This window comes from Phyllobates terribilis, unplaced genomic scaffold (assembly GCF_046119375.1).
Source record: "Phyllobates terribilis strain yellow unplaced genomic scaffold, ASM4611937v1 Scaffold_1__5_contigs__length_1240528914, whole genome shotgun sequence".
Taxonomy (NCBI): Eukaryota; Metazoa; Chordata; class Amphibia; order Anura; family Dendrobatidae; genus Phyllobates; species Phyllobates terribilis.
Window position 1 is genome coordinate 846,399,762 of NW_027362761.1, and position 19,101 is coordinate 846,418,862.

The window sequence follows — 19,101 nt, forward strand, 5'->3', positions numbered from 1 at the left end:
AAACTTTATGAAATATATACAAAAAAGAAAATGTGACCACCTCAGATGGATATGTTATATTGCAGTAGCAATATATGGCTATGCAAAGTATAGCTGGCTGAGAGCCCTGTAAAAATAGTGAGGGCCGACTGCTGGCCCTTTAACAATAGTAAGGACTGCTTGATGGCCCTGCAAAAATAGGCTTTTTGACTTTCAGAGTCCCTCTTTCATAAATGAAACAGGATGTGTCTGATCATGTTTGACACACCACATGGCAAGATAAGGTAGTAAAATGTTAAAATTACATTTACCGGTGAATGTATTTTTCAATGCCAAAAGCAATGCAATAGTGAACAAAATGCTGCAAAAACACTACATGTGAGCAAACCCCAAGGTGTGGAGGAGCATTTTTGTTTTTGGTTATTTATTTTGCCTTGTATACAAGTCATTACCCGGGAAAGAATGTTTCCTAACACTTTTTCCAGGAAAATCCATTTTTACTTTGTTTTTGTATGTTTTATTGTCAGTCCGTAGAAGTGGTGTAATACTCTGACAACATTGTTCGCTGCAGTGACCTAGGATTCAGAGATGCTTCCAGGGGTCTTCCCCATGGTCTTCTCATGTCATTTCAGCACTGTTTCCATCGATTTCACCAATTTTTTGGCCCCCTTCAGACCTCGACCATTAGGATTTTCTGGATGAGTACCCGAGCATTTTAGTGCTCGCTCATCACTAATTGTGTACCTTAGAAACCTAACTTAACCTACTAACAAACAATACACCTAATTAAAATTTAGAAGAAGCAAAACAGACAGGTCTCTCTCCTTATACGCATAGATCAGGAGAGACCTGTCAATCTTCATCCATTTTAAAGTATGTTTTCTCTGAAAATCTACAGTGTTCCAGAGTGAAACATACATATCAAAATAACAGAGATATAGGATTCCCATTAACATTCATGTTGTGCTCTATGACAGCACCAGAGTACAAGTATTGAAGCAGAGAGGAGTGCAGCGGATCCCAAATGCTCCCGCACTCCTGTCTTCTTAAATTTCCATGTCCTCTATCCAATTGGTGTGAGTATAGAGGCCTTAGCAGCAGCCATGTTTGGATTATACATCACTCTTAGCGCACTTGTGCCGTGCACTACCTTTTCAGGTGAACGACCAACCCACCATCTCCTCTTCACCTGTCGCCCATGGTGTCATACAAGGAGTGCCTCTTGTCCTTTATCTGACCAGTGTATAAGTAATGATTGCTCTACAGAAAGTAAGCCATTGCTTACTGTCCCAAGTGGGATGGAAAAATGTAAAATTCCTATCAGTAGGCATTTTGACTGTGGGAGGCATCGAAACGAATTGGTGGAAACATTGAAAAAACAGGGAGAACTTGCAATCAACATGAAGATGTTGGCTTTGGTTAGGTTTGAACCAAGGACGTTAAAATATGCAAGGGTTTGCACAAAAGGGTTATGCAAGGGTTTCCACAAAAGGATTATGCAAGGGTTTGCACAAAAGGGTGTTTCATTATTTGGTCCTAAACATACATAAGCCTGTTTAAAGAGAAAAAAAAGTTTAGAATTTTTGATAATTTTAGCAATATAGACTTTCAACTAAAACATACAGATTTTGACCTTCTGGTTAAGTTATTTTTGCATGAACAAAATAAATGACTAGATTATCATTGTTAGGTATTATATTTCAATCATCTGTTACTCTGTATGTTACCAAAGTTATTTCAATTATTTTTCAGCAAGGGTATTCACCCACAGTGAATGGTTGCTGCTTCAGGCAAAAGAAAGTCAATTGAACAGTCATTGGTTTAATGAAAGAGCAAATAATTAGAATTATTTTTGTTATGTTCAGAACAGAGACCTTGCACACTGGAAATAGCTTCTCAAAGTTAGGAGATCTGTGTCCTATGAGAAAAGGTAACTTGATTGGTTATTCATTTTAGTATGGCCAGAAATGGTAGAAAATGCTCAAAGCTGATCACTCAATGGTAAGATTATGCATTAAAGTCAAAGAATATGAGCAGGGAATTGAAGGTAGCAATCATGCTAAACTTTTATTCTTTAAGGGACTCAGTTTAAATATGTAATGAATAATGGGACCTGGAGACATAGATGATCAATCTCTATGTGAAGAGGCCATGCATTTTCATTTTTTTCTATGCATTCCAAATTTAATTTTACAGTATTCTAAAAAATGCATATATGTTAAAGGGGTCCTCAGGGCAAAATAAAACTTTTCCTAGTTGACTTTATGTGTAAAAGATAAACTCAGTGATACTCACTGATCTTTGTAGCGACAGGAAGAGAAGTCACCATTCAATGAACAATTGGACTGCTGCAGCATTTAATTAGCTGAAGTGGTCAGCTGACTGATATCATACTTAAAATCTCTTGACCACTGCAGCTAGTGACAGGCCACAGTGGTGTGTCAGTTACATTAATGGCAAAGTCTCTATGTCGTGTATTGCCAGATCATGAAACAGATCCAGGTGAGTACTGGTAATTGAATTTGACTGATTATTTTTAATTAGTTTATTATTTTTTTCACATCCAGTCCCAGGAAAATGTTTTATTTTGCCAACCCATTTAACTGACCAGTTCATCAACCCAATCAACCAATTAAAGTGTTAAAAATAATAGTAATACTTGAAATATTTTTGTCAGCTCATCTTGCTTTGGGAGATTCTTCTCTGTTCCATTCCCTATGTAATTAATTTGTACAATGCCAATTCCAAAATATTGTTGGGGCACTGTGTAAAGAAATAAAAAATGCAATGTTTTGGAAATCTCTTATAGTCATATGTTATTCACAATAGGACAAAGAACTCATACAGTGAGGAAATCCCACCTACAAAGAATGGAGAGGTCTGTAATTTTCATTGTAGGTACACTTCAATTTTGAGAGACAGAATCTAAAAAAAAAAAAAAAATCAAGAAGATCACATTGCATCATTTTTACCAAATTAATTTGCATGAAATAAGTATTTGATACAATAGAAAAACATAACTTAATATTTGGTACAGAAACCTTTGTTTGCAATTACAGAGGTTAGACGCTTCCTGTAGTTCTTGACAAAGTTTGCACTCACTGCAGAAGGGATTTTAGCCCACTCCTCCATACAGATCTGCTTCTGATCTTTCAGATTTTGGGGCTGTCGCTGGGCAACATTAAGTTTCAGCTCCCTCCAAAGATTTTCTATTGGGTTCACGTCTGGAGACTGGCTAGCCCACCCTAGGACTTTGAAATACTTCTTACAGAGACGCTCTTTCGTTGCTATGGCTGTGTGTTTCAGGTTATTGGCATGCTGGAAGACCCAGCCACAACCCATATTTATGCTCTTTCTAAGGGAAGGAGGTTGTTAGCCAAAATCTCGTAATACATGACCTCATCTGTCCTCCCTACAATACGGTGCAGTTGTCCTGTCCACTTTGCAGGAAAGCACCCCCAAAGTATGACGTTTCCCCCCACCATGCTTCACAGTTGAGACGGTGTTCTTGAGGCTGTACTCATCCTTCTTTTTCCTCCAAACATGGTGAGTGGAGTTAATACCAAAAAGTTCTATTTTGGTCTCATCTGACCACATGACCTTCTCCCATGCCTCCTCTGGATCATCCAGATGTACATTGGCAAACTTCAAATGTGCCTGGACATGTGCTGGCATAAGAAGGGTGACCTTGCATGCCCTGCAGGATTTTAATCCATGACGGCGTAGTGTGTTAGTAATGGTAAAGTTTGAGACTGTGGTCCCAGCTCTCTTCAGGTCATTGACCAGGTGCTCCCATGTATTTCTGGGATGATTATGGACCTTTTTCAGAATCATCCTTACCCCACAAGGCAAGATCATTCATGGAGCCCCAGAGGGAGGAAGATTGACAGTCATATTTTGTTTCTTCCATTATCTAATAAATGTGTCAATTGTGTGTATTGGAGTGTTTACTTATCTATCTAATGGTATGTAAGGGGAACCACTGGGTGTTGCATTTATCTTATCGTCTCCTTTTTTTCTATTATGATTTACAATGTGTCTTGTTAGAAATGCGAGAAAGTGACCCAAACCTGAACTGACTAACAACAATTGACCACATTAACAGAATCAATATATAAATATTAAAGAATGAACACAAAATTCAAACCAGGAGATAACTCCTATGACAATGCAGTAAACAGAATTATATATAGTTACAGATGTACCTTAAAAAATCATTTCCTATCTACTAATTAATCAAAGGTTGCTCCAGTCTAATATTTTGATTTCCATGAAAGAAGGGGAAATAGTATTTGACTTACTATTTTTATAGTCATGCTCCGAATTGTAAATGTTAAAACAGCTGCTCGTTCCCTTTTTAAAGCACTCCTTTCAAGTTAAAACCCATTAAAGAATCCCATAATTCTTCTGGTTATGTTATTGTGGAAGATTCAAAACAGCAATAATCAATTTACAGACGACACGAAAAGATTTATGTATGCTGAAACCTAGTACTCTTTGCTTGAGAAAGCTTTCTGAATAAAGATAAGTAAAGATTTATGGAGCTGCACACGTTCCTCCCAGTAACACTCTAATGTCTCTTAAAATGTCTACTTTTAGAACTTGATTGTTCTTTGAAGAAAGGATATGGAAAAAGATAGTATTATATATTATACATTCCCCAAGGCCAACGCAGAGATCATACTGAATTAGAAATACAATTTGCTTATTGTAACTGAGGAGCTCCACACCTAATTATATAGGAAAAAGCACAAAGAAATCACAGAATGTTGTACTGGATTGTGTTTCACTTTAATGGATTTCTGCAACCAATATCTCAAGAATTCCTTCCCTGCTTTCATCTTGGAATGTTTTTTTTTTTTTTAAGATTACAAAGGTGCTGACAATGCACTGTAACAAAGCATCTTCAGCATTTTAGCCATCAATGTAATTACTAAATCTCACAAGCTTGATGGACTTTTATTTTAGTGATGGAAAAATTCAATGTAATGAAAATATTAGTAAATGAGATGTTGGTCACCTGTATGGTCTGTAAATTTAAAATTAAAGCGATTATATAAAATAAAAGAAAAATAATATTTTTTTTCCTTACAAGAACAGCGCTAGTCTTGTTCATAGCCTATTTATGGTAATGCAGCTCTTTATCCATTTAAGTGTATAAGCAACATAAAGAAAGTATATACTCTTCATGTGTTTTGTCTGATATTCCATTGCATTCACTTAAATGATAACTAGTGTTGAGCCACCCCCGTAGTGTTCGAGTTCGGTTCGGTTCGTCGAACACCATTGTGTTCGCCGAACTGTTCGTCGAACTGTTCGTCGAACACCTTCGAACACCGTTAAAACCAATGGCAGGCAAACAAAAACACATAGAAACACATAGAAAACACCTTCACAGGTGTCCAAAAGCTGACAAACTGCTCAGAAGACATAACTAACACATGGAAAAGTGACAAGTACATATAGTCATGCGAAAAGAAAAGAGGTGGAGGAGTAAAAGGAGGGGGAGACACAGATATAGGCATGTCATGCCCTTCTAAAATCCAAAAAGTGAGAAGCCGACACGGCCAGTCCGTTCCTGCCCGTGCCACCTCCGTGTCGCTGGGTTTGTGCCAGAGCCGCGGTGGACACTGACGGCCAGCCCCCCCCTCCCAATACTGGTGCCTGTCCGCTGGTGGGTCGATCGAGCCCCCTGTGGTGGAGGCTGGTCTAAGCTTTTTAATTTAAATTGTCTCTCTAATTTGAATGAATACACTTTAAATCCTTTTACAAGGATCTATTGGAGGGCAAGTCTCATGCCAGCAGCCGCGTAATTCCAGCTCCAGTAGCGTCCACTAAAGCTGCTGCAGTTAAAAAGCTTTTATAAGGATCGAGCTCGGCGGTCCACCGCAAGACGTCCTACCGCCAGGCGTCCTACCGCCAGTCCCAGCCCCTATGCCTTGGGGTGCCTCCTAATGCTCTTCACTGAGTATCCCGGGGTCCCGAAGCATTTCCTTTGAAAAAATTAAGTGTCCAAACTACAGGTGGTGTAGTTGCTTAACAGCTGGGATAATCCGCTGACTAGCAGACACTGCTACTAGGCACAAAGTATTTCCTGGGCTAGATGCAGTTAAAAATTTGTAATTAGATACTCTCGTTGGATGCTGAGAAAGCATTCCATAGAGTCTCCTGACATGCCATATATTATTCTCTTAAAAAGCTTGGGGTAGGGGTCTTGGGTACCCTTTTATAGCCAAAATCATGGCCCTGTATCGCAATACGTCACCTAGGCTGAAGATAAATGGAACTGTAGCACCCCGAGGGCTTGGTTACTACAGAGGTATTGCACCTCACCCAGAGGTGTGATATCTCACTCTCAGGTAAGGATGGAGTGTGGATCAAGACCCCGACACCTGCATGCATTACACCACATTGCCGTGGGGCAGGGAGACCAATATGCCTCTGAGATGGGCACGACAGTCCCTGTCCCTGGCTGGAGTGGGGGGAGGGAACACTGAGGAAGGGGAACCCTGTAGTGCAGGAGCAGGGAGGAAGCAGTTCCTGGGTACATTGAGAAGGAAGTATAAAAGGTAGGCACCATCTTAGTTCAGTGCAGAGAAGTCTGAGCAGAAGTGACAGGGAGCAGGTGCTCTGCATGAGCTCTGCTCCAGAGGCGGGCCTAGTAACAGAGGCCCAGGCCTGGAAGAGGGAGAAGGAAGGAAGAGGAGGGGAGAAGGCTCCAGGAATGAGGAACGAAGGGATCCCAGGGGTGCGGACGGGCGAGTCGCCACTGCACGCCCGAATCCACCTGCTTGGAGGGGTCAGGCCAAAGGGGGAGACCGGTCCCCGATACTAGTGGAGGCGGGAAACGACACTCAGCTAGAAACCGGAGGCTGTGACATTTTATGTGGCGCAGCCCCTCGCTACACCCGCTAGGATGGCACCACATAGGGTCAGGGAAACTGGCGCCAAGTTTACCAAGAGGAGGCCCGAGACAGCCGGACAGAAGGGTTGGTAAGAAAGGCCAGACAAAGGACACACAAAGGGGGTCCTGTGAAGCGCTCCAATGTTATCTGGGAGTTGTCTGAGCCCCTCACCTGGTAAGCACAGTACGACGTGGGCAGCCGTTACCTGAAGACGTGGTCTGGATAATAAGAACTGTGAGTAAAGGCCCTGGACTGCATCACTGACTCCATGTCGTTACTGCTGCTGCCCTGCACCATCACCCCCATCCTCCGCATACACTGCCCGGAGGCTATACTCCTCCTTTGGGGAGTTATGCTTCGCTCTGCTGCACCCACAACACCAGCCTCAGCGGTCTGCCCTGCAGCGGCGGTTCACGCTGACCGCAATCCACGGGTGGCATAGTCAGACATTTAAACATCAAAACCACATAAATAGTTCCGCCACTGGTTTGACCACCCTGAGCCACGGAACCGGGTCGCCGCCGCGGAGACTACAACCACCAGCATCCAACCAAAAAGGGTCCGGCTCCGGGTGTCCCAAGTAGTGTTGAGCCACCCCCGTAGTGTTCGGGTTCGGTTCGGTTCGTCGAACACCGGGATGTTCGAGGAACTGTTCGTCGAACTGTTCGTCGAACACCTTAGAACACCGTCGAACACCGTTAAAACCAATGGCAGGCAAACAAAAACACATAGAAACACATAGAAAACACCTGCAAAGGTGTCCAAAAGCTGACAAACTGCTCAGAAGACACTCTCTTTAAAAAAGCCGGCCGGCAAATTCAGCAGCGGCATACACCGGTACCCGACAATTTAGACAAGAAGGAATAGAGCATCACACATAGATTAGATAGATAGAAACATGTCAGTCACACATATAAGAAGCACAGTGACAGTGTTGGTTACTGCACTTGTCATTTAGTGTAAAGGATTTATTAAAAAAAATATTAGTGTTTTCATGCACCGTCTCTTTAAAAAAGCCGGCCGGCAATTCAGCATCTGTACCCGACAATTTAGAACAGAAAGAATAGAGCTTCACACATAGATTAGATAGATAGAAACATGTCAGTCACATATATAATAAGTACAGTGATAGTGTTGCTTACTGTACTTGTCATTTAGTGTAAAGGATTTATTTAAAAAAATATTAGTGTTTTCATGCACCGTCTCTTTAAAAAAGCCGGCCGGCAATTCAGCATCTGTACCCGACAATTTAGAACAGAAAGAATAGAGCTTCACACATAGATTAGATAGATAGAAACATGTCAGTCACATATATAATAAGTACAGTGATAGTGTTGCTTACTGTACTTGTCATTTAGTGTAAAGGATTTATTTAAAAAAATAATAGTGTTTTCATGCACTGTCTCTTTAAAAAAGCCGGCCGGCAATTCAGCAGCGGTACCCGACAATTTAGAACAGAAAGAGAGAGCATCACACATAGATTAGATAGATAGAAACATGTCAGTCACATATATATGAAGTACAGTGATAGTGTTGGTTACTGTACTTGTCATTTAGTATTAAAATAAAGGATTTATTATTAAAAAAATTGGCGTGGGGTTCCCCTTAATTTTAGGCTCTAGCGGAGGTTAAGCAGACGGCTGGGGCAGATGTTTGAAGCCTGGGAAGGGGGTAATACCCACGGAGCTTCCCAGGCTACTAATATCAGCCCCCAGCTGAATACATAGCCTTTACTAGCTATTAAAATGGGGGACCCCCCAAAAAAAATGACGTGGGGTCCCCCCTAATTTAATAGCTAGCAAAGGCTAGGCAGACAGCTGGGGGCTGATATTAATAGCCCAGGAAGGGAGCCATGAATATTGGCCCCCTCCCAGGCTCCCAGAAACACCAGCCGTCAGCCGCCCCAGAAATGGCGCATTCATAGGATGCACCAATTCTGGCACTTAGCCTCGCTCTTCCACGCTGCCCTGGTGCGGTGGCAGGGGGTAATAGGGTTGGGGTTGATGTCAGCTTATAATGCCAGCTGACATCAAGCCCAGGTTAGTAATGGAGAGGCGTCTATAAGACACCCCCATTACTAACCCCATAGTCAAAGTTAAAAAAAACACAAACACCCAGAATAAAGTCCTTTAATTGAAATAAAGACACAATCCTTTATTGTTCTAAATTAAACCATACTTACCATCACGCCCATTCCAGCTGAAGCCAACGATCTCCTGCAATAAAAGAAAAATAATAAAGCAACCTCATCCTTACCTTTCCATGGTTCCCACGACAGCTTCAGCTCTGCTACATCGAGATGACAGGCTGGACCGCAGCAGAACGCTGCCATCCAGCCTGTCATCCTGCAGACACTGAGAAGCGCAGGCTTGCTTGCGCTGCTCAGCGTCTCTCTGTGACGACATCCAGATGAGCCGAGTTCATGTCCAATGAACTCGGCTCACCTCATGCACGTCACTGACAGCGTGGGAAAATTCTCACGCTGAAGCGCTGATTGCAGGAGAATTTTCCCACGCTGTCAGTGACGTGCAGGAGGTGAGCTGAGTTCATTGGACATGAGCTCACCTCATGCACATCACTGACAGCGTGGGAGAATTCTCCTGCACTCAGCACTTCAGCGTGAGAATTTTCCCACGCTGTCAGTGACGTGCATGAGGTGAGCCGAGTTCATTGGACATGACCTCGGCTCATCTGGATGCCGTCACAGCGAGACAGTGAGGAGCGCAAGCATGCCTGCACTTCTCAGTGTCTGCGGGATGACAGACTGGATGGCAGCGTTCTGCTGCGGTCCAGCCAGTCATCTCGATGTAGCAGAGCTGAAGCTGTCGTGGGAACCATGGAAAGGTAAGGATGAGGTTGGTTTATTATTTTTCTTTTATTGCAGGAGATCGTTGGCTTCAGCTGGAATGGGTGTGATGGTAAGTATGGTTTAATTTAGAACAATAAAGAATTGTGTCTTTATTTCAATTAAAGGACTTTATTCTGGGTGTTGTGTTTTTTTTAAATACTTTACTAGAAATTCATGGCGGTCATGTCTAATACTTGCGTGACCCCATGAATTTTGGGCTTGGGGCCAGCTGATAATACCAAGCTGGCCCTAACCCCTTTATTACCCAGTGAGCCACCGCACCAGGGCCCTGGATGAGTTGGGTACAGCGCCAGAAGATGGCGCTTCTATGAACGCGCCATTTTCCGGGGTGGCTGCGGACTGCAATTTGTAGCGGGGGTGGGCCCAGAAAGCTTGGGCCTCCCTGCGCTGCAGATTCCAGCCCCCAGCTGCCTAGTTGTACCTGGCTGGACACAAAAATAGGGCGAAGCCCCACGTACTTTTTTTTTAATTATTTCATGAAATTCATGAAATAATTAAGAAAAAAAGGGCTTCCCTATATTGTTGTGTCCGGCCAGGTACAAATAGGCAGCTGGTGGATGGGGGCCGCCCGTTCCTGCCTGCTGTACCTGGCTGGACACAAATATAGTGCGAAGCCCCACTTCAATTTCTTTTAATTATTTCATGAAATTCATGAAATAATTAAGAAAAAAAGGGCTTCCCTATATTGTTGTGTCCGGCCAGGTACAAATAGGCAGCTAGTGGATGGGGGCAGCCCGTTCCTGCCTGCTGTACCTGGCTGGACACAAATATAGTGCGAAGCCCCACTTCAATTTTTTTAAATTATTTCAGGAAATTCATGAAATAATTTAAAAAAAATTGACGTGGGGCTTCGCAATATATTTGTGTCCAGCCAGGTACAGCAGGCAGGAACGGGCTGCCCCCAACCATCAGCTGCCTATTTGTACCTGGCCGGACACAACAATATAGGGAAGCCCTTTTTTTCTTAATTATTTCATGAAATAATTTAAAGAAAATTGACGTGGGGCTTCGCCCTGTTTTTGTGTCCAGCCAGGTACAACTAGGCAGCTGGGGGCTGGAATCCGCAGCGCAGGGAGGCCCAAGCTTTCTGGGCCACCCCCGCTGCAAATTGCAGTCCGCAGCCACCCCGGAAAATGGCGCGTTCATAGAAGCGCCATCTTCTGGCGCTGTACCCAACTCATCCAGGGCCCTGATGCGGTGGCTCACTGGGTAATAAAGGGGTTAGGGCCAGCTTGGCATTATCAGCTGGCCCTAAGCCCGAAATTCATGGGGTCACGCCAATATTAGACATGACCACCATGAATTTCTAGTAAAGTATTTAAAAAAAACACAACACCCAGAAAAAAGTCCTTTAATTGAAATAAACACACAATTCTTTATTGTTCTAAATTAAACCATACTTACCATCACGTCCATTCCAGCTGAAGCCAACGATCTCCTGAAATAAAAGAAAAATAATAAAGCAACATCATCCTTACCTTTCCATGGTTCCCACGACAGCTTCAGCTCTGCTACATCGAGATGACAGGCTGGATCGCAGCAGAACGCTGCCATCCAGCCTGTCATCCCGCAGACACTGAGAAGCGCAGGCTTGCTTGCGCTCCACAGTGTCTCTCTGTGAGGGCATCCAGATGAGCCGAGTTAATGTCCAATGAACTCGGCTCACCTCATGCACGTCACTGACAGCGTGGGAAAATTCTCCTGCACTCAGCGCTTCAGCGTGGGAGAATTCTCACACTGAAGCGCTGAGTGCAGGAGAATTCTCCCACGCTGTCAGTGATGTGCAGGAGGTGAGCTGAGTTCATTGGACATGAGCTCACCTTATGCACGTCACTGACAGCGTGGGAAAATTCTCCTGCACTCAGCGCTTCAGCGGGAGAATTCTCACGCTGAAGCGCTGAGTGCAGGAGAATTCTCCCACGCTGTCAGTGACGTGCAGGAGGTGAGCTGAGTTCATTGGACATGAGCTCACCTTATGCACGTCACTGACAGCGTGGGAGAATTCTCCTGCACTCACCGCTTCAGCGTGAGAATTTTCCCACGCTGTCAGTGACGTGCATGAGGTGAGCCGAGTTCATTGGACATGAACTCGGCTCATCTGGATGTCGTCACAGAGAGACGCTGAGCAGCGCAAGCAAGCCTGCGCTTCTCAGTGTCTGCGGGATGAGAGGCTGGATGGCAGCGTTCTGCTGCGGTCCAGCCTGTCATCTCGATGTAGCAGAGCTGAAGCTGTCGTGGGAACCATGGAAAGGTAAGGATGAGGTTGCTTTATTATTTTTCTTTTATTGCAGGAGATCGTTGGCTTCAGCTGGAATGGGCGTGACGGTAAGTATGGTTTAATTTAGAACAATAAAGGATTGTGTCTTTATTTCAATTAAAGGACTTTATTCTGGGTGTTTGTGTTTTTTTTAACTTTGACTATGGGGTTAGTAATGGGGGTGTCTTATAGACGCCTCTCCATTACTAACCTGGGCTTGATGTCAGCTGGCATTATAAGCTGACATCAACCCCAACCCTATTACCCCCTACCACCGCACCAGGGCAGCGTGGAAGAGCGATGCTAAGTGCCAGAATTGGCGCATCCTATGAATGCGCCATTTCTGGGGCGGCTGACGGCTGGTGTTTCTAGCCTGGGAGGGGGCCAATATTCATGGCTCCCTTCCTGGGATATTAATATCAGCCCCCAGCTGTCTGCCTAGCCTTTGCTAGCTATTAAATTAGGGGGGACCCCACGTCATTTTTTTTGGGGGGTCCCCCATTTTAATAGCTAGTAAAGGCTATGTATTCAGCTGGGGGCTGATATTAGTAGCCTGGGAAGCTCCGTGGGTATTACCCCCTTCCCAGGCTTCAAACATCTGCCCCAGCCGTCTGCTTAACCTCCGCTAGAGCCTAAAATTAAGGGGAACCCCACGCCAATTTTTTTAATAATAAATCCTTTATTTTAATACTAAATGACAAGTACAGTAACCAACACTATCACTGTACTTCATATATATGTGACTGACATGTTTCTATCTATCTAATCTATGTGTGAAGCTCTATTCTGTCTGTTATAAATTGTCGGGTACCGCTGCTGAATTGCCGGCCGGCTTTTTTAAAGAGATGGTGCATGAAAACACTATTATTTTTTTTGATAAATCCTTTACGCTAAATGACAAGTACAGTAAGCAACACTGTCACTGTACTTCGTATATATGTGGCTGACATGTTTCTATCTATCTAATCTATGTATGATGCTCTATTCTGTCTGTTATAAATTGTCGGGTACCGCTGCTGAATTGCTGGCCGGCGTTTTTAAAGAGATGGTGCATGAAAACACTATTATTTTTTTTGATAAATCCTTTACGCTAAATGACAAGTACAGTAAGCAACACTGTCACTGTACTTCATATATATGTGGCTGACATGTTTCTATCTATCTAATCTATGTGTGATTCTCTATTCCTTCTATTCTAAATTGTCGGGTACAGATGCTGAATTGCCAGCCGGCTTTTTTAAAGAGACGGTGCATGAAAACACTATTATTTTTTTTGATAAATCCTTTACACTAAATGACAAGTACAGTAAGCAGCACTTTCACTGTACTTCGTATATATGTGGCTGACATGTTTATATCTATCTAATCTATGTGTGAAGCTCTATTCTTTCGGTTCTAAATTGTCGGGTACAGGTGTATGCCGCTGCTGAATTGCCGGCTTTTCATGTTTCACTGTTGGCACTGTTCCCATCGATTTGGGCAATCACTGTAATGCCACAACCACCATGGCTGTGGCATTACAGTGAGTGGCAGACAATCCCTGCATGATTGGTGCTCTAAATAGCGCCAGACATGCAGGACACGCTTTTGGTGCACGAACAGTTATCGAACATAACCTCGAACAGCCGAATTTTTTGCAAATCGTTCGGGTTCGTCGAACAACTCGAATACCGCCCAAAACAGCTCGAATTTGAGATTTATCGAACAGTTCTAGTCGAACACCGCTCATCTCTAGTCCCAAGGCCCAGGGGGCGTGTCAGAACATTTTCATCACCTTTCATAATCACCAGTGGGACAAGGCAGGGATGTCCTCTGTCCCCTCTCTTATACATCCTAGTGACGGAGCACCTGCTCTCATCAATTCGCCATAACCCCAATATTATGTGGACTGAGGTGGGAGGCACCAAGTACAAGTGCTCTCTATTTGCTGATGATGTCCTAGTATATATCACTCAATCACATATATCCATCCCTGCTGTTATGGCTGAAATAGATCACTTTGTTACATGGTCAAATTTTAAAATCAATGCAGCAAAGTCTGAGGCCCTCGATGTCTCCCTCCCAAAATCCATACAGGATTCCATCCAGTCCAACTTTCCCTTTGCCTGGCCCTCACAGGGTATCAAATACTTAGGAATTCCTATTCATAGAGACCTCACCCATCTATGTTATCTTAATTTTGGGCCCTTTATTGAACAACTCCATACAGACCACGGTTGGCAAGTTAGAACTGTAAGATTCACTACGTGAACCACTGGTGTTTTGTGGAAGAGCACATGTGCACTGTGTTCCAAATTATTATGCAAAAAGTGTTTAGGAGTGATAAGGGAAGAATTTGTTTGTTTGTCAGTTAAACTCATTGATGGTGATGTGTGTCAGGGCTCTGTATATCACTGTAAGCAATTGCAAACACCTGTGCTAATTAGTTTGGCAGGTGTGTCCAATGAAAGGCAAGACTACTTAAGAAGGCTCTCTCACATTATTAAGCAGCCTACATTTTCTGCCATAATGGGAAAGAAAAAGGATGTGTCGGCTGCTGAGAAGCAACAAATTGTGGAGTGTTTAGGTCAAGGCATGACTACAATCAACATTGTGCGATGATCAGGATGAAGTGTCTTGGCAATCAAGAAGTATGTAGCTGATTCACAGTACACACGTGTGCATGCTGATAAGGGCAAATTGAGGACTCTTTCCTACAGGCAATTACGTCAGGTTGAAAGAGCAGCGGCAAAAAAGCCTTGTCATAGCAGCAGACAAGTTTTTGAAGCTGCTTGTGCCTCCAACGTCCCCCGAACAACAAGATGCAGGGTCCTTCAGAGGTTTGCAGCTGTGCATACGCCATCCTGTTGACCTCCTCTATCCACTTCACACAAGCAGAAACGGCTCCAGTGGGCCAAACATTACATGAAGACTGATTTCAAAACTGTTTTGTTCACGGATGAGTGCCGTGCAGCGCTCGATGGTCCAGATGAATGGAGTGGAGGATGGCTGGTTGATGGACACCCCACGCAAACACGGCTACAGCGCCAACAAGGAGGAGGTGGAGTAATGTTTTGGGCTGGAATCATGGGGAGAGAGATTGTCGGCCCCTTTAGGATCCCTGAAGGCGCTAAAGATGAACTCCATAATGTATGTGGATTTTCTCAAACAGCACTTCCTGCCATGGTTCAAGAAGAAGAACCGTGTATTTCACAGCAAGATCATTTTTCTGCATGATAATGCACCGTCTCATGCTGCACATAAAACATCTGCATCTCTGGCTGATATGGGCATAAAAGGGGACAAACTTATGGTGTGACCCCCATGCTCCCCTGACCTCTACCCCATTCAGAACCTTTGGAGCATCATTAAAAGGAGTGTCTATGATGGCGGGAGGCAGTTCACATCTAAGCAACAGCTCTGGAAGGGTATTCTGTCCTCATGCAAAACAATTGAAGCAGAAACCATCCAAAACCTGACAAATTCAATGGACGAGAGAGTTCAGAAGCTCCTTTCGAACAAGGGGTCCTATGTGAAAATGTAACATCACCTAGAATAAAGTTTTGAGTTGAAAACTGTTTGATTTCAGTTTCTAACAACCTGCTAATGCTTATAATTTCAAAAATGACCATTTTTTTGGTCTTTATTAAAATGAAAAGGTTGATAGAAGAGTGTGGGGGATCTAAGAGTGTGGCAACCCAGTAGTCATGATTACTTCGAATTCTGACAATATGAGGGTCATGCTGCAGGTAGTGCAGCAAGAAGGCACTTATGTGTCTTGCGCATCTCGGAGCCCCAAAATTATTTTCCAGGCTAGATGCAGCTAAAAATTATTTTTAATTTTAAATCTGGTGAAGCTTATTATAGATGGCCTAATAGGATCAGTGCTGCACACTGCTACAAAGCCCAAATTATTTTCCAGTCAAGATACAGATAAACATGATTAGTAATTTGAAAGCTTAAAACGGTTGGTAGGGTGATTTTAACCAATCATCAAGCTTTTACTCTCCCCAGGATGACACAGGGGTAGAAAAGTCGTTTCGGATCCATGATTTGTTCATCTTTATGAACGTGAGTCTGTCTACATTATCAGTGGAGAGCCGCGTGCGCTTATCTGTCAGCACACCACCAGCAGCGCTGAACACACGTTCAGACAGAACGCTGGCTGCGGGGCATGACAAGATCTCCAAGGCGTAAGTGGCTAGCTCCGGCCATTTATCCAGATTGGAAGCCCAAAAAGAGCAAGGGTCCAGTGACACAGTCGTGGCTTCAATGTTTACTTGGAGATACTCCTGTACCATTGTCTCTAGGCGTTGACTATGTGTCAGACTTCTTGTCTCCTGTGGCCTTGCAAAGGATGGGCTAAAAAAGTGGTGAAATGATTCCGCAAAATTGATGTTACCAGCAGATACTGTGGTTCTGTTACGGTTTGAGTGCTGAACACTTGACGGTCCCACGGTTGGCAAGTTGGAACTGTGAGATTCACTACGTGCACCACTGGTATTTTGTGGAAAAGCACATGTAAGATTCTGCAACAGTCTCTGCTGATACTCCTGCATGCGTGCATCCCTTTCTATGGCAGGAATAATTTCTGCAAATTTACTTTTGTACCGGGGATCTAACAGTGTGGCAACCCAGTAGTCAGGATTATTTCTAATTCTCACAATTCGAGGGTCATGTTGCAGGTAGTGCAGCAAGAAGGCACTCATGTGTGTTGCGCATCCAGGAGCACCAAGTCCCTGTTGTGTTGGTGGCGAGGTAACAATCATGCTTCCTTCCTCTGTCCTCTCCCCCCAACCTCGCACAACAGAAATGTGATCAAGGTCTCCCTCATCTGATGAGTCTTCCATCAGTTCGTCCTCCACTTCTTCCTGGGCTCCTGCACCTTCCTCACTAGTTTGGCTGCTACCATGCGCCCTGATAAAATCATCTCCCCCACCCTCACATGCCTGCCGCCCTGGTGCTGCCGACCGTCTGGACCTTGCAGATGTTAGCCCTTCCGCATACAACTCCTCCTCCTCTACTTCCTCCACCTCCTCTTGTGCCACCACCTGACTCCGAATTCTGTTTAACATGTGCTCCAGCATGTAAATCACCGGAATAGTCATGCTGATAATGGCATCGTCAGCACTAAACATCTTCGTCGCCATTTCAAAACTGTGCAGAAGGGTGCATAGGTCCCTGATCTGAGACCACTCCTCCAGCGTGATTTGCCCCACCTCTGAATCTCGTTGGCCCAGGCTATACGTCAGAACGTATTGCACCAGGGCTTGTCGGTGCTGCCACAGTCGCTGCAACATGTGCAGAGTTGAATTCTACCGGGTAGGCACATCGCATTTTAGCCGGTGAAGTGGCAGGCCCAACGACTTCTGTAGAGATGTAAGTCGCTGAGCTGCGGGATGCGAACGGCGGAAGTGAGCACACAGCGACCGTGCCCTCTGCAGAAGGCCATCTAGTCTGGGATAGTGGGCTAAAAATTGCTGGACAACCAGGTTCAACACGTGAGCCATACAAGGCACGTGTGTGACATTGCCCCGGCGAAGGGCCGCACCCAGGTTTGCAGCATTGTCGCACACGGCCTTCCCTGGTTTCAGGTCCAGTGGAGACAACCATTCATGAAATTGGTTCTCCAGAGCTGACCACAACTCCTCAGCTGTGTGACTCACATTTCCCAGACATTTCAATGTAAAAACCGCCTGATGACGTTGAGCCCTACTGCCAGCATAGTAAGGAGGTGTGCAGGATCCCTTCTGCGCAGTTAGAAAGCTTGTGGCATGACCAGACAGGCTTTGGGTGCAGGTGGAAGACCGAGAGGAGGTTGAGGAGGCAGAAGCAGTGGAGGAACTTTGACATAAAGAGGATTGACGCACAACTCGTGGGGACGGCAAGACTTGGACAGCAGCCCCTTGTCCTGCTGTCACCATAGTTACCCAGTGCCCAGTCAGCGACATGTAACGCCCCTGTCCATGCCTACTCGTCCAAGTGTCTGTGGTGAAATGCACCCTGTCACACACAGAGTTTCTCAAAGAAGCGGTGATGTTGTGTGCGACATGCTGGTGGAGCGCAGGCACACCTTTCTTTGAGAAGCAGTGCCGACTGGGCATCTGGTACTGGGGCACTGCGACGGACATAAGGTCTCGAAAATCCTCTGTGTCCACCAGGCGGAAAGGCAGCATTTCTGTAGCCAAGAGCTTGCAGATGGTGAAATTCAACCTCTTAGCTTTCTCATGGCTAGGAGGAAATGGTCTTTTACTTGTCCACATCTGGGGGACCGAGGGCTGGCTATTGTGCTTAGACGGGGTTGATAAGGGTGTCCCCGGCAAACTGCCGGTCTGTGAGGAAGATGCAGGCGGACATGTTAGGTTGCCTTGATCCAAAGGTGGTGCTATCGATGTCGGACAGCGCTCAAGACCAGCTGGTGTTACCACCTCCAAAGAAAATGATGACCTGCCAATCACGCTGGCTGTTGCGGGTAAAGAGGTGGCAGGTCTGCGCCCCAAAACACGTGTGACTGCTGTCCCCCCAGTCACAGAGGATGAAGAGGCCGCGGATGCACAAGATATGGCAGACGGTGGTTGGCCCGGCCGGCTAGACCGCATTGTAGCACACTGAGCTTCCCACTGCAACTTATGCTTCATGTCCATGTGCCGGTTCATGCATGAAGTACTCAAACTATGTATTTTTTGGCCTCTACTTAGCTTTTGCTGACAAATGTTACAGATAACACGAGTTGGGTCATCTTTATCGATCTGAAAAAATGCCCAGGCTATGCAAGGCTTAGCACCCATGCGACCTGAAGAGCCACCACGACTTGTGGTGAGAGGCAGAGTTGTGTTTGAGGATGCAGTTGTTGACGTGCTTCCAGTACTACGTCTCTGTCCAGGAAGGCGCAACCTGACCTCGTCGTCACTAGCATCTTCCTCCACCTCCTCTGCTGACCTCATCTCTTGGCTGACTGTGGGTTGACAGTAAGTGGGATCTCCGACCTCATCATCATCACCCTGTGCGTTATCACACCCGTCGTCCTCAGAGCCAACCTGTTCCTGCCCTGACAAAAAACTAAAGTTGTCGCTCCAATCAGGTATTTGAGTCTTATCATCGTCTTCCTCATT